Source organism: Elephas maximus, chromosome 24, assembly GCF_024166365.1.
Source record: "Elephas maximus indicus isolate mEleMax1 chromosome 24, mEleMax1 primary haplotype, whole genome shotgun sequence".
NCBI classification, from domain to species: Eukaryota; Metazoa; Chordata; class Mammalia; order Proboscidea; family Elephantidae; genus Elephas; species Elephas maximus.
Window position 1 is genome coordinate 30872254 of NC_064842.1, and position 15108 is coordinate 30887361.

General features: G+C 42.1%; 1 long non-coding RNA gene across 1 annotated transcript; it reads right to left on the reverse strand.

Moving 5' to 3' along the window:
- Positions 1-263: 263 nt before the first annotated feature.
- On the reverse strand, positions 264-8094 carry LOC126067090 (uncharacterized). The gene is made up of 3 exons (XR_007515323.1): positions 8038-8094; positions 4412-4523; positions 264-453 (listed from the first exon to the last, which is right to left on the reverse strand). It is a non-coding gene; the product is annotated as an uncharacterized LOC126067090 (long non-coding RNA).
- Positions 8095-15108: the final 7014 nt, after the last annotated feature.

The following is a 15108-nucleotide window of genomic DNA, read 5'->3' on the forward strand; positions in this document are numbered from 1 at the left end:
ACAATTTCATGTGGGTTCTGCCATATCTTTGATGTGATGAAACTCGTGTGAAATTGTTCGCTACAGATGATCTGGTAAGCAAGGTAAGCACAGTGCTTACTTTACCTATTGGATAATCCACACCAGGGCACATGCACTAAGAGTGGGCTGAAGCTATCCCAGCAGCCAGTGAGATCTCAGGCTGTACCCATGGTGAGGAGTAGGCACCTATCTTCGTTTCCTAGTGCTGCTGTAACAGAAGTACCACAAGTGGGTGGCTTTAAAGAACAGAAATTTATTTTCTCACAGTTCACTAGGCTAGAAGTCCAAAATCAGGACAACAGCTCTAGGGGAAGGTTCTCTGTAGGCTCTGGGGGACGATCTTTGCCTCAGCTTCTGTAGCCCCAGTGTTCCTTGGTCCTTGGCGAATGTGGCATCTGTCTTTTCCCATTTGCGCTGCCTTCTCTCTTCAATCTGCTCTTTTTATAATTCAAAATTAATTAGGTTTAGGACACACATTACATTGATATGACCTCATTAACATAACAAAGAAAACTCTATCTCCAGATAGGATTTTACCCACAGGCAAAGGGATTAGGATTCCAGCACGTATTTTGGGGGGACGCAGTTAAATCAATAGCAGCACCCCCTACTTCCAGAGAATGTTGGATGACTCAGGAGGGACAACCTCAAGGGAGACCAGTGACCTGGTACATATCTGGATGGGAGAGCTCTGGGTCTGGAAACTCGGCTTAGAGAAATGGCTGGAGTATTCTCAGAATTTGCTCTAAGGAAAGGAAATTTAGGAGGATTTCACAGCTGCCTAAATTTTTTTTTTTTTTTTTTTGTGGAAAAAAGATTAAGTGTATCTTGTATGTCTTCAAAGGACAGAACTAGGACTAATAGGTGGAAGCAATACGGTGGAAGATTAAAAAATAACTGTAAGAGAGAGCATTGTAATGATTAGACTGCACTCTTGAAGCAGTGTGCTCCCCGTCAGAGAGTTGACATAGAAAGTAAACAACCACAATTACAAGGTGTAATTGAGAGGGGAAGCCTTAAGTCATTTAAGGTTTTTTCGAAGTCTGAGATTTTATGGTTCCAGCATTACAAAGTCAAGGCTGTGAGGGGGAAAAGAGTGAAGTGAGCAAAGCAAAAAGTTGCCCTGAGGTCCCTCTGAACTTTGCTGGATTCGTACCTTGGATGTCCAGGACGCTCCAGCCTTTGACCCCTGTGTGGAAATCAAACCAAATCCTACCTCTCTGTTACCAAACTGTAAGGATCAATTCAAATAATTCTCAAATCAGTTCTGCTGTGTTTCAGCTCAGCTACACATGTAGCACTTCTTCCTCTGACCCTAACCACCTGGAGTTGGGTCAGATCTTACAAGTGAAGTCTGCCCAAGACCTCAGGCACCAGCCCCAAGCTTGGGCGTCCCCAGGCCCCGCTCACTTCTGACCTGGGGCTACAAATTTGGGGGTTCTTGCTACCCCCTCAGGGTACCAAGTATAAGCTTGAGAGACCACCAGCCTTCCTCACTACCCTATAAGTCTTAGGCTGGGCTATCAACCAGTGAAGCATACCTATATAGAGAGACAAACTTATCTCAAGAAAATGGCCCATGTGGGTATAGAGGCTGATAAGTCCTAAGTCTGTGGGTCAGGTGTCAGGTCAGCAGCTTCCCCTGACTCATGCAGCTCCAGGGGCTGATGAACCCAAGATCAGTAGGTCAGAAGGCAGGCTGCTGGCCCACAGGCTGCAAAGGCTGGTGAATCCAAAATAGGCAGGCAATATAACAGGCTACTGACTCAGTTCTGAAGAGCCAGAGGTCAAATGATGATGAGCCTGATGCAGGCTGCAGAGCTAGTAATTACGGGCATACCTCAGAGATATTATGGGCTCACTTCCAGATCACTACAATAAAGCAAATATTGCAATAAAGTGAGTCACATGAATTTTTTTGGTTTCCCAGTGCATATAAAGGTTATATTTACACTGTACTGGAGCCCTGGTGGCAAAGTGGTTAAGAGCTCAGCTGCTAACCAAAAGGCCGGCGGTTTGAACCCACCTGGTGCTCCTTGGAAACCCTATGGAGCAGTTCTACTCTGTCCTATAGGGTTGCTATAAGTTGGAATTAACAGTAACAGGTTTGGTTTGGTTTTCGGTAGTCTAGTAAGTGTACAATAGCATTATATCTTAAAAAAACAATGTTCATACCTTAATTAAAAAATACTTTAAGGCTAAAAAATGGTAACCATCATCCAAGCTATCAGTGAGTCATAATCTTTTTGCTGGTGGAGGGTCTTGCCTTGATGTCGATGGCTGCTGACTGATCAGGGTGGTGATTGCTGAAGGTTGGGGTGGCTGTGGCAATTTCTTAAAATAAGGTAACAATGACGTTTACCACATCGATTGACTTCCTATAGCATGTAGATGCTGTTTGGTAGCATTTTACCCACAGTAGAGCTTCTTTCAACTTTTGAGTCAGTCCTCTCAAACCCTGCCACTGCTTTATCAGCTAAGTTTATGTAATATTCTAAAGCATTTTTTGCCATTTCAATAATATTCACTGCATCTTCACCAGGAATATATTCCGTGTCAAGAAATCACTTTCTTTGCTCGTCCATAAGAAGCAACTCCTCAACCGTTAAAGTTTTATCATGAGGTTGTAGCAGTTCAGTCATATCTTCAGGCTCCGCTTTCTAGTTCTGTTGCTATTTCCACCACATCTGCAGTTATTTTCTCCACTGATGTCTTGAACCCCTCAAAGTCACCCATGAGGGTTGGAATCAACTTCTTCCAAACTCCTTTTAATACTGATATTATAACCTCCTCCCATGAATCACAAATGTTCTTAATGGCATCTAAAATGGTGAATCCTTTCCAAAGGGTTTTCAATTTACTTTGCCCAGATCCATCAGAGGAATCACTACCTATGGCAGCTATGTTGTTGTTATATGCCATTGAGTTGGTTCTGACTCATACTGACCTATAGGACAGAGTAGAACTGCCCCCATAGGGTTTCCAAGGAGCAGCTGGTGGATTTGAACTCTCGAGCTTTTGGTTAGCAGCCAAGTTCTTAACCATTGCACTACCATGGCAGCTATAGCCTTATGAAATGTATTTCTTAAATGATAAGACTTGAAAGTCAAAATTACTCCTTGATCCATGGGCTTCAGAATGGGTGTTGTGTTAGCAGGCATGAAAACAACATTAATCTCCTTGTACATCTCCATCAGAGCTCTTGGGTGATGAGGTCCATTGTCAACGAGCAGTAATATTTTGAAAGGAATCTTTTTTTCTGAGTAGTGGGTCTCAACAGTGGGCTTAGAATATTCAGTGAACCACGTTGTAAACAGATGTGCTGTCATCCAGGCTTCGTTGTTCCGTTTACAGAGCACAGGCAGAGTAGATTTAGCATAATTCTTAAGGGCTTTCAGATTTTCAGGCTGGTAAATGAGCATTGGCTTCAACTTAAAGTCACCAGCTTCATTAGCCTCTAACAAGAAAGCCGGCCTGTCCTTTAAAGCTTTGAAACCAGGCACTGACTTCTCCCTAGCTGTGGAAGTCCTAGATGGCATCTTCTTCCAATATAAGGCTTTTTCATCTGCACTGAAAACCTGTTGTTTAGCGTAGCCACCTTCATCAGTTATCTTAGCTAGATCTTCTGGATAACTTGCTGCAGCTTCTACGTCAGCACTTGCTGTTTTCACCTTGCACTTTTGTATTACGGAGACAGCTTCTTTCCTTAAACCTCATGAACCAAACTCTGTTAGTTTCAAACTTTTCTTCTGCGGCTTCCTCACCTCTCAGCCTTCATAGAATTGAAGAGAGTTGGGGCCTTGCTCCGGATTAGGTTTTGGCTTAAGGGAAAATGTTGTGGCTGATTTTATCATCTATCCAGACCACTAAAACTTTCTCCATATCAGCAATAAGGCTGTTTCGCTTTCTAATCATTTATGTGTTCACTGGCGTAACACTTTTCATTTCACTCAAGAACTTGTCCTTTGCATTCACAACTTGGCTACCTGTTTGGCACGAGAGGCCTAGCTTTTGACCTGCCTCAGCTTTCCACATGCCTTCCTCACTAAGCTTAATCATTTCTAGCTTTTGGTTTAAAGTGAGAGACATGTGACATTTCCTTTCACTTGAGCATTTAGAGGCTGTGGTAGGATTATTAATTGGTCTAATTTCGATATTGTCATGTCTCAGGGTATAGGGAGACCAAAGGAGAGGGAGAGAAATGGGGGACCGGCCAGTCGATGGAGCAGTCACAACACACACAACATTTATCAGTTAAGTTTCCTGTCTTATATGGGCACAGTTCGTGGTGCCCCAAAACAATTACAATAGTAACATCAAAGATCACTGATCACACATCGTAACAGATATAATAATAATAATGAAAAGTTTGAAATTTTGCAAGAATTACCAAAACGTGACACAGACACTCGAAGTGAACACTTGGTGTTGGAAAAATGACGCCAATAGACTTGCTCAACTCAGGGCTGCCACAAACCTTCAATTTGTAAGAAACGTGATGTCTGCAAAGCACAAGAAAACAAGGTATGCCTTTATGGTTTTATTATAGCAAAAATCGTGCAAACTAAGAGACCAGTAGTACGAGGTCTGGGAGGGTTCTCAGCAGGGAACTTCCATGTCCCAAAGGATGCGGTGTCTTTCCACATGCATGGATGTCTTTCCTGAGGACTTATTAAGTAGGCATTATTGATTGAATCATGTCCCCCTCCTCTGAGGTCAGTTGATATGACTCAGGACGTATTCCTCAAATAGCCCCTACCTGAGTCACCTCATTAGCTCAACCTGATGGGTCTGGAGCCCTTAAAGAAGAGGAAGACATTTCCGTCATTGGGTAAATTCCAAGGCTTCAGAGGTTATCTTTCAGAAACCAAGGACAAAGATCAATGTCTTTGGGTAGTGTTAAATTCTTTAGCCTTCAACTGTTAACTCTCAGGTGATGCCATACCCAAGAGTCAGGGGGCCCAATCAGAGCAGACTCTCAGCTTCCCTACAACACTTGGCTAAGGGTGTTGCCATCCCTACCCTCATTGTGGTGGGAGGTGGTCTTCTTCTGAGGAGTACGGATCAGGGTTCAGCCTCTGACAGTCTGGTGGAAGAGCAGCAAGTGACAAGTAACCCTACATAGACAATCTGTCCTATGGTAACCTGTCTACTCTGGGGCTGAATACCAGCTCACAATTTACCTCTTTTCTCTCTCTGCTCTATCTCAAGAAGAGATTTGATGCATTGAGCACTAATTACCAAAGACCAGTTGAGTTGTGGAATGACATCAAGGACATCATATATGAAGAAAGCAAAAGGTCAATAAAAAGACAGGAGAGAAAGAAAAGACCAAAATGGATGTCAGAAGAGACTCTGAAACTTGCTCTTGAACCTAGAGTAGCTAAAGCAAATGGAAGAAATGATGAAGTAAAAGAGCTGAATGGAAAACTTGAAAGGGCAGCTCAAAAAGATAAAGTATTATAATGAAATGTGCAAAGACCTGGAGTTAGAAAACCAAAAAGGAAGAACACACTTGGCATTTCTCAAGCTGAAAGAAATGAAAAAAATACAAACCTGGAGTTGGAACTTGGAAGGATTCTATGGGCAAAATATGGAATGACACGGGAAACATCAAAAAAGATGGAAGGAATACAGAATCACTGTACCAAAAAAAAATTGGTCGACATTCAACCGTTTCAGAAGGGAGCATATAATCAAGAACTGAGGTACTAAAGGAAGAATTCAAGCTGTACTGAAAGCCTTGGTGAAAAACAAAGCTCCAGGAATTGATGGAATACCAATTGAGATGTTTCAGCACACGAATACAATGCTGGAAGTATGCACTTGTTCGTGTCAAGAAATTTGGAAGACAGCTATCTGGCCAACTCACTGGAAAAGAGCTATATTTGAGCCCATTCCAAATAAAGGTGATCCAATGGAATGTGGAAATTATTGAACAATATCATTAATGTCACACACAAGTAAAATTATACTGAAGATAATTCGATAACGGTTGCAGCTGTACATCGTCAAGGAACTGCAGAAATTCAAGCCCGATTCAGAAAAGAATGTGGAATGAGGGGATCCTGGCTGAAAGCAGACTGTCATGGATTGAATTGTGTCCCCCAAAAACATGTGTACCAGTTTGGCTAGGCCATGATTCCCAATATTGTGTGGTTGTCCTCCATTTTGTGATTGATGTAATTCCCATATGTGTTGTAAATCCTAATCTCTACCTGTGGTTAATGAAGCAAGATTAGATTATGTTAAAGAGGATTAGGGTGGAATATAACACCCTTACTCAGGTCACATGCCTGATCCAATGTAAAGGGAGTTTCCCTGGGGTGTGGCCTGCACCACCTTTTATCTTACAAGAGATAAAAGAAAAAAGAAGTGAGCAGAGAGTCAGGAATCTCATACCACCAACAAAGTAAGGCTGGGAGCAGAGTGCATCTTTTGGACCTGAGATTCCCATGCAATAAGCAACACCATGATAAATGGAGAAAAGATTGAAGTCAAAGATTTCATTTTACTTGGAACCACAATCAATGGCTATGGAAGCAGCAGTGGAGAAATCATATGACACATTGCATTGGGCAAATTTGCTGCAAAAGACCTCTTTAAAGTGTTAAAAAGCAGATGTCAGCATGAGGACTAAGGTGCACCTGATCCATGCCGTGGTATTTTCAATCTCTTCATATAGTCGTGAAAGCTGGACAGCGAATAAGGAAGAACAAAGAAGAATTGAGGCCTTTGAATTACAGTGTTGGCCAAGAATATTGAATACCTCATGGACTGCCAGAAGAACAAACAAATCTGTCTTGGAAGAAGTACAGCCAGAATGCTCCTTAGAAGTAAGGATGGTGAGACTTCATCTCCAGTACTTTGGGTATGTTATCAAGAGGGACCAGTCCCTGGAGAAGGACTTCATGCTTAGTTGAGGGTCAACAAAAAAGAGGAAGACTTTCAATGCGATGGATTGACAAGGTGGCTGTAACCATGGTCTCAAACATAGCAAGATTGTGAGCAGAGTATCTAACAATGAAAGTAACCACAGGTTTACTTGTGCTTACTAATCTGTAGTGAACAATTTCACATTTTTTCACCACATCAAGGATTCTGCTTCTAGGTATGGCTAGCATCTGTCTCGCAACCCCACAGCACCTTCCTATAAGATCAAAGCCTGTTTTTAAATTTAAAATCCCTGACGGGGGCAGATGACTCAGTAAGCAAGGTAAGCACAGGCTTACATGTGCTTACTTGCTAATCTGTAGTGAACGATTTCACATGAGTTTCACTCTGATGTGGTGTGGTGAAGCCCTTGTGAAATTGTTCCCCACAGATTAGTAAGTAAGCACAAGTAAGCCCATGCTTACCCTGCTTATTGCATAATGTGCTTTGATTGTGAGGATGGCGTGGAATCTGGCAGTGTTTCGTTCTGTTGTTCTTAGGGTTGCTAAGAATCAGAACCACCTCAATGGACCTAACAACAAGAACTGTCTCTTATCCATGCCTCCCAATTGCACTTTACCTGTGAGTGTTAAAACACAAGCAATCCCAGCTCACCTCTCAGTCAACATACCCTCCATGTGTAGAAGACACGAGGAAGAGAAGGAAAGAGAGGGTTGCTGTAAACCAGTGAAGAAACTGGTGAGAAAGAAATCAATGAAAGCAGGAGAAGGTGAATTAAAAAAAAAAAAAAAAAAACAAGGAACTGAGAGTATTCTAATGACATCTACTGGCCTGCTCAGTCATACACATTTGGAAGGTGTCACCACCGCACCCTCTCCACCTCACAGCACTCTTGCACTGCAGCGAGATGGGAACAGGGAGGCCTGAATGGCCAGCACACACTGTTCCCTCAGCTGCTTCATCCCTCCACACCAGCAGATCTGCCCCAGCAGGCTGGGTGGGCTCACCTGTCCTCCATTACCCCATGATTCCAGACTGTTACACGGTGTGTAGGATTAAGGCCCCGGCTTCGTTGTTCCTAACCCTGGAAAAGAGAGAGAAGAAAAGAGTTTGGACAGATACCTTTTTGCCAACTATCATCAGGCTTCCATGTCTTGTATCCACCTGGACAATAATGCTCAAGCTGCAAGCTCTTTGACAACAAAAGACGGCACTTCCCATCAACTACTGCTAGCATGTGACACACATCAGCAGGACTGACAGCAAGACACAGCATGGCATTCAGGAAGCATTCCGGCAGAGAATGGCTTTATGCAGGAGTTCAGTGTTTACCTTTTCAAGAACATACCTGCCCAGAGAGAAATCCAAACCGGGGACAATGAGATCTCCACCTAGTCCAGCTGAACTCGGGGGCCAGGGCTCCAGATGAGGTCTACAAATGTTCACTCGCTACACTTCCAAGTTTGGCACATTAGCACTATCACCTAGGTCTAGGCCAGCTTAGTTCCCTCCCTTTATAACATGCCCCTTCCACTTAAACCTTTTTTGTACTTCAAGACCCCACTCAAACCCTCCCTACAGGTAGCCTTCTCTGACTACATAAAAACACACAAACCCATTACTTCCCCCTCTGAGCTCCTGCTACACATTATCTGTTTGAGTCACTAGGTCTCTGACATACACCTCCTGGTGTGACTATTTTTATGAGTACCTGCTTTGCCTACATTGTTCACTCTTGGGAGGAAACCCTGTATCTCTCAGCTCTTTGTATCCCCGATAGCATTTAGTACCTATCTTTACTTGTTTGATTAATAAATAACCACAAGGATTACACTTTCCCCAGGTTGCAGTGTGTTGTTTAGTGGCAAATATTTTTAGAACCATGGTCAACCAGCCTGTGCTTACTCAATAAATGTTGCTTTTTTTTTTTTTTTTTTTTTTTTTTATTGCTTTCGATGTGAGAAAACTGGTTCTTAGACAAGGATCTGCCCCAGGGGCCCAAGGCAAGAAGTGATTTATTTAAGGGAATAATTATGTTCTTTAAGATTCTAGGTTTTTTCATGTATAAAGAAGGCCTTTTGTGTTCTATTTAAAGAATGTTTCCAGGGGAGGTGAACTCCCCTGCAATCAATAGCTTGGCAGTGGTAGACAGGAGAGAAGTGGGTGATTGGACTGTACATTTGTTTGTTTATTGCTTCACTTAACAAGTAGCTATCGAATACCTGCCATTGACAAGAATTGTACTCAGTTCTGAGAACATAATGTTGAGTAAAATGATTCTGTTTCTTGTCTTAAAGGAATGTATTCAAATGAGGGTATCAAACATTAATTAAATATTTACTTCAATATGGAATGTAAACTAAGGTGTATAGCGGGGAGGTCTGTCTGAACATAGGAATTAGAAAGGCTTCCCTGAGTAGGTACTGTCTGAGATGAGCTGAAAGATGATAGGAAGTAACAATAAGAAGAAAGATGTGAGGTCAGTGAAGGGGGCTGGAACTGGTGAGAGGAGACTAGGAAGGCAGGAGGGGCCAGATTATGCAGGAATTTGTAGGGCAAGTGAGAATTCTGTTTTTTTCCCTTGGGTATCCAGTGAAGGGTTTTCAGCACAAGCATTTCCATTTCAAAACAGCTGCTTTGCTGTGTGAAAAGTAGAGCTGGGGGGAACTGGAGTAGGTGCTGAACAAAAGATTGGAAGGGAAGAGCCTGTGAGAGAAATGATGGCAGCTTAGACTAACATTGGGCTGTGGCAATAAGAATGGAGCTCCATACTGGGGACAGTGGTGGTTCACTAACAGGAGCCCTGGTGGCATAGTGGTTAAGTGCTTGGCTGCTAACCAAAAGGTCAGCAGTTCAAACCCGCCAGCTGCTCTGCAGGAAAAAGATGCAGCAGTATGCTTCCATAAAGATTTATTGCGTTGGAAACCATATGAGGCAGTTCCACTCTGCACTCAGTTCTACTGGGTCAATTATGAGTTGGAATTTGACTCAATGGCAATGGGTTTTTGGTAATTCACTGGTAGTATTCTCACCTTCCATGCAGGAGATCCAAGTTCAACTCCCATCCAGTACACTTCACATGCAGCCACCATCTATCTGTCAGTGGAGGCTTGTGTGTTGCTGTGATGCTGAACAGGTTTCAGCAGAACTTCCAGCTAAGACGGACTAGGAAAAAAGGCCTGGAGATCTACTTTTGAAAATCAGCCAATAAAAACCCTACAGATCACAATGGTCAGATCCCAACTGACCATGGCGATGGCATAGGACTGGGGAGCATGTCGTTTTGTTGTGCATGGGGTCGCCATGAGCCAGGACTAACTCACAGCAACTAACCAACCATTAGGGCAGGGGACTTCTGTCTGTTCTGTTCTTAGCTGCACCCTCTGCACCTAGAATGGAGCCTGGGCATAGTGGGAGCTCAAGAGATAGTTTTGAGAATGAAAATGAATGCATGAGTGTGGGCAGATGGTGCACAGGATCTGGGGCTGGGTGGGATGGGTGGTAGAGGTGGTAGGAAAGGTGTCAGGTTTCTGCCTATGTATCAGTTTCAATGGTGTTGGTGTCATCAATTGAAGTAGGAAGCACTGGAGGAGGTTCAAGCTTGTAGGGGAAGATCATGATTCCGGTTTAGGATAAGTTGAGTTTAAGGTTCCCGTCAGATATGTAAAAGAATGTGCCCTAGTTGACAGTTGTATACATAGGCCTGGAGCTCAGAGAAGTCTTGGGGGAGATATAAATTGAAATGGTAGGATGCCTAAATTTAATATTCATATATGGAGCTTTTCTAAGTAATGATTCGATTTTGAACATAGTCATGGAAGTGAAAAAAATTTAGTAAAAGTATAAGATTATTGGAGTAAAGAAGGTCAAGAACATAGGGGATGCCCACATGGATATTAAAAATCTTCCAGGGGATATTAAAAATCTTCAGCAGGAGCTAAGGTATAAGAGACAGTGTAAGCCAGGTGCCAGAGTCCTTGGCAGCTGAGATAAAGAGAAGGGTCTGACAACGGGTCAGAAGACTCAGCCTCCCCCTCTTCCCATCTATGCACTTTGAGCAAGTCATTTAATTTGGCTAAGCCTCAAATTCTTCTTTGTTTAGCAAAAAAGAAAGAAGAGGAGTGATAACAACCTGCCTTCTGCCTATATTAGAGGGAGAATCAAGAAAGACAATTTTATATGCGTATATAATTAAGCAGAGCCCTGGTGCCACAGTGGTTAAGAGTTACAGCTGCTCACCGGGAGGTCAGCAGTTCAAATACACCAGCCGCTTCTTGGAAACCCTATTGGGCGATTCTACTCTGTCCTATAGAATTGGTATGAGTCGGAACTGACTGACATATAATTAAGCACTATCTAAAGTGAGACATGGATGCAACTGGTTTTCACATTTGGGCTCTACTAAAAGCTCCAAGTATTCAGAAGAGAAAAGGCACATTGTGAATTGAGCTGTGTTATCCAAGATGAATTCCTGAGATTTTCAGCTGGCATTTAAATAGCAGGTGATGGATGTGGACTAGTGTTTAAAAAGAAAATATTTGAAACAAGAATTAGCAAGTCAGAGATTTTCCCGAAAATAAATATTCAGTTGAAGGCAGAATATGAGTAAATAAACAAAGTAAAAATAAAAGCTACACATCCACTACTTTTTTTTTTTGATCAAGCAAAGCATGTGGTTATCTTCTCCAAAGTACAGAAAATAGTTGGATATTCTTTTCAGAGTACTATTTACTCTCGTAAAATAGGGTGTCTTAGTTATCTAGTGCTGCTATAACAGAAGTACCACAAGTAGGTGGCTTTAACAAAGAGGAATTTATTTTCTCACAGTTTAGGAGGCTACAAGTCTGAATTCAGAGCACCAGCTCATGGGGAAAGCTTTCTGTCTCTGTCAGCTCTGGAGGAAGGTCCCTGTAGATCAGGACAACCTCTTCACAGCCATGTGTACAGGCAGGCCTCTCTTGGCCCCTCAACCTGGCCTCTACCCTACTCGGGCAAGTGTCCTCCAAAGATAAGTGCCCAGAGGCACCCCAATCTATCAGGAAGCTTTCTGCCCCAACGCACTCAGTTCTGTCTTGCTGTGTGCCGCTGTCTTGCTCTGGTCTCCTCATTCTGTAGTCATTGTTTATCTGCAGCGATTTCTTGCCATCTTATGCCGCCTCCGATGTTACAGCTCTCTCTCTGAGTCTCCTGGTTCTAGGAGGCTCTCATCATAGGGATCTCAGATCCAAGGGATGTGTTCTGGTCCCATCTTTTCTTCTTGGCGGTATCGAGGTCCCTATCTCTGCTTACTTCTCTTTCTTTTTATCTCATGTAAGATAAAGGGTGTGATTTGAATATGGGTGGCAACAGTGGTGACTGGGGTAAAGGTGATGACTGGAGTCATGCTTGCTAGTAAGGTAGTGACCCAAGATACATTCCACACTAATCCTGCCTCATTAACATAATGGACAACTCACTTCAAATGGGGCCATAACTACAGGCATAGGATTTAGGATTTACGACACATCACAAAATGGAGGATAATTATATCAGATCACAAAATGGAGGGCAACCACATAATACAGGGAATCATGGCCTAGCCAAATTGACACAAATTTTGGGTGGACACAATTCAATCCATAGCACAGGTTAAATTTGTTTTATTCAGGAAAGGAAGATTATAAGTATAATTATCAACTTATCAAAGTAATAGGAAGGGTGTTATAACATCTGTGTGTGCACAGCAGACTTAACAACAACAACAGCAGCAAAAAAAAAAAAAAAAAAGGCAATCAGAGAGACCAGGAAGGAAGTGAAATGAGGTCCAGGAGGTGTGAGTTCGAGGAGGTGCATGCTGCATTAGGTCATAAACTGCTTAAAAACTGAGTTCATGCAAGAGGAAGCTGTTTTAGCTCCCAACCCTGAGTCTGAGGTCTCCTGGCTTCTTTAAGTCCAGGAGACCAGTGGCCCTTCATGCCTCTGACAGTAGAACCACCTGGGGATGGTTGTTGAAGAAACCTGGCCACTAGCAGACAGCTAATATGAAGAGTTACAGCTCTATGGACTGCCTCTTCCCAGACCCCTTCCCAAACTTCAACCCCTGGTCAGCCTCTTTAAATTGTGGTAAAACCATATCCTATAGCTGGGCATCTTTTGTGGCCCTGTCCACTGTTACCCAGAATAAAAGGCTTTGTGTTTCTTCCCTGAGGCAACTGAGCTGTTCCCACCAAAGGCAAAATTAGGAATCCAGTCATGGTATGTTTTAATCCATACAGGAATTCAGTTTTGCTCTAGTATTTTGTATCTTTGTCCTGTATTTACTTTTAAAGGAAAACCAGTGGAGAAGTGGTCACTTCCTACTGACCTGTGGCACCTGAATTTCACACTTCCAGAGTAGTGTGGTAGGTAGAATTCTAACAACACCCCTTCCCCCCAATTCCTCTCTCCTGGTTATTCAAACACTAGTCTAGGTACTGCTGGGAAGGGACTTTGTAGATGTAATTGAGATTACTAATCATCAGCCCTTTAAATAGGGAAATTATCCAGGATTATCTGTGTGGGCCCAGCGTAATCACACAAGCCCCTAAAAGGCAGAAGAGGAGGGCTGAAGAGTCAGGCAGAGAGATATGGCAGAAAAGATGAGGCAGAGAGGAAGTCAGAGAGATCTGAAACATGAGCTGGACTGTACCAGTTGTTCCTGGCTTTGAAAAAGGCCATGAGCCAGACAATGTGGATGCTTCTAGAAGCTGAGGATGACCTTCAGCCAACAGCCAGCAAGGAAATGAGAACCTGAGTCCTATAAACATATGGAACTGAACTCTGCCAACACTTTGAATGAGCCTGGGAATGGATTTATCCCCAGAGCCTCCAGAAAGGAACTCAGCCCTGCAACACCTTGATTTTGGCCTATGAGTCTCTAAGCAGAGGAAGTCAAGGTGTGCTGTAATTGGACGTCTGACCCTTAAAATTATGAGATAATAAGTTGGTGTGGTAATTTGGCAGCAATACAAAACTAATACAAGTAGGCAATGTATTGAATTTGGGGATGAATGCCCTGAATTCAAATCCTAGGCCCTCTCACAAAGTGGCTGCATCATGTTTAATAAGTTACTTGACCTCTCTGAGTCAGTTTCCTCAGATGAAAATGAGAATAATGTTAATGCAAACCCACAGGATTTTCAGGTTGTAATTTTTTTTTTATGCATTTGAAGGGGGTATTTATGGGTTGGAATCGACTCAATGGCAACTGGTTTGGTTTATTTGTAAATTTGTTTTTTGGTTTATTTATTTGTAAATCAGGTAATGGAAAGGTACATTGTAACTAAGAAGTGCTATGGAAATGTTGGTTATTACTAAGAAAAATTGTTATCCTTACTCTTCTAAATTATTTAACACTGACCAAGGCACCGAGAAGTCTTCTCATCTCTTATCCTTCCTGCCTCTGCAAACCTCTTCATGCAGGAGTTCATCACGTAATGTTGTATATCGGATTGAAATCACATGTACTCAGTTCATCTCAGACATAAATCCTTATGGAAAAAAGAAAGTATAATTTATTTTAGACTTTCCAAGAGTTGCAAACTTTAAATACATGGTACATTCTGTGAAGCCAAGAGGGACCTAGGCCTACTGGCTGAAATCTAATTATTAGCTTAATTTCATCATATCAGCAAGAGAAATTACCAACTTGAAATAAACTAATAGTAATAATCATAATGCCTATTACTTATTTAGAACTGGGCTCTGGACTAAGTGATTTACATTTTGTCATACTCAAAGGTCCAACAAGTCTGTAAAGTAGGAATAATTGTCCCTTAATAAGGATGATGAAATTTAGGGTTAAGGAAATTAAGTCACTTGCCAGAGGTAAACAAGTCTGGGATTTAGATAAGTTTGTTGAACTGAAAAACCTTTTATTCTTCTGTAATTTCACTCCATTGTTATCCTGCAATTGCACAAATCTGCAGAAATAGAGTGAAATTAGGAGTTTATGAAAATAGTAAAGTTTCTCTTTTGTAATGATGTCTTTTACGGTTCATAAAATGAAGCTAAAGTATATTCCTATTTATTGAGTTCATCTAAAGAAATTTTTGCTGTTTTTAGTTTTTAAATTGTTTTAAAATGATACTAAATTAAGTTACTTCTACATTTTGAAGGCCTTAGCCTGCTTTTATAATGTTATTTCTATCTGTATCTGTCTTTTTTTATTGTAAA